The sequence below is a fragment of the Cervus canadensis genome, chromosome 20 (assembly GCF_019320065.1).
Source record: "Cervus canadensis isolate Bull #8, Minnesota chromosome 20, ASM1932006v1, whole genome shotgun sequence".
Classification (NCBI taxonomy): Eukaryota; Metazoa; Chordata; class Mammalia; order Artiodactyla; family Cervidae; genus Cervus; species Cervus canadensis.
This window is the reverse complement of record NC_057405.1, coordinates 54,406,169-54,407,582: the sequence shown is the minus strand read 5'-3', so window position 1 is coordinate 54,407,582 and position 1,414 is coordinate 54,406,169. Positions and strand designations below refer to the sequence as shown.

The 1,414-nt window shown below is 41.4% G+C and overlaps 1 non-coding gene across 1 annotated transcript; it reads left to right on the top strand.

Moving 5' to 3' along the window:
• Positions 1 to 677: 677 nt before the first annotated feature.
• On the top strand, positions 678 to 810 carry LOC122422942. The gene has a single exon (XR_006264033.1). It is a non-coding gene; the product is annotated as a U11 spliceosomal RNA (small nuclear RNA).
• The last annotated feature ends 604 nt before the right edge of the window (positions 811 to 1,414 follow it).

The window sequence follows — 1,414 nt, the reverse complement described above, 5'->3', positions numbered from 1 at the left end:
TTTTATTTTGTGTGTCCTTACTGGCAATATTTGGGGGACTCGTCAAGGTGACTTTTCCCTCTTAAGGAGAAATAGCTGTTACTTGTAAACCCTGAAAAATGCAAGAAAAAGGCAGATGGTAGGTTAGGACAGGGAAGGAGTGAGGGATGATGTTGGGCAAAGAGGATTAGGTGTCTCTCCACAAGGATGAGTATTGATTGGAGTGGAGGAGTGGTCCCGGCACTCCACAGCTGTCCTCTGAACCATAAAGTAGAAGGTTTGTTTTCAGGAAGTGGCTAGTGGAATTTCCCAACTGCAGGCAGATAATCTATTAGGTGGGGCAAGCAGAGAGTTACTAATTGCCTCTGGGTTATGACAGAGAGTGTCCATAAATCAGGCCATTATTCTGAAGGGGGCAGGCCATCATGGGGGATTCACGTTCCTGAATAAGGCTGAAGAAGTCTAAAAAGAAACTTTAATCCTTAAAAACCCACAGCCTGTAGGGCTGGAATAAATGGAGAAAGAAATGATTCAAAGAGTACAATTCCAAAACAGGTCAACAGCATTTGTAATAATGGAAAGAAGAGAAGGTTCCCTCTAGCATGTCTTTACCACCATCTATTTTTTGTGTCTCTTCGTTTCAGGCTTGGTAGTGAAGGTGAGCAAATCTTAAACTCTTGTGTTAAAAAACAAAATTCAAAAAGGGCTTCTGTCGTGAGTGGCACACGTAGGGCAGCTCGTTTGCTCTACGTGCGGAATCGACATCAAGAGATTTCGGAAGCATAATTTTTGCTAATGGGGCAGCTGGTGATCGTTGGTCCTGGCGCCCCCAAAAAGAAAAAAAAAGAAAAAAAAAAAAACAAAAAAACAAAAAACAAAATTCAATTGAGTAAATTCGGAGATCTAATTGGCTTTATTAAATGATTCATGAATGGGCCAGCAACCCATCTAGCAAAGAGAAAGGTGCTCAGAGGACCTCAACAAAATGGAAGATTTTTAAGACAGAGGATGAAACATGGGAATGAAAAAAAAAAAAGATTATTCCAGGCAAAGTTACCTTTCTTTGTCAGAAGGGGAAGGGTCTATCACATATTTTACCTCATCAGTGTTGAATAGGAAATTCCAGATTGATTGGTTTAAAATTCCACTCCTGGGAGAGGCTGAAAGTGCAGTTAGGTTAGTTAGTAGTACTTTGGTTTGCTGCCCTGGGACTTAGCACAAGTGACTCCATTTTGAATGTGTTTCTATTTTTGCCCCTTGGTACACTCTATTTGTTGAGTGAGAAGTGAAATAGGCTCTAAGTTCTTTTTTTTATTAATAATTCCACACACTTGAAGAAGGGACTGCATTTGGAGAACTTACTTGCTGATGGTGCTCCAGGGCCCCCAATATCTATGGTACCAGCGGCTGGGGCTCTCCATGGCTTCTGCCTGTA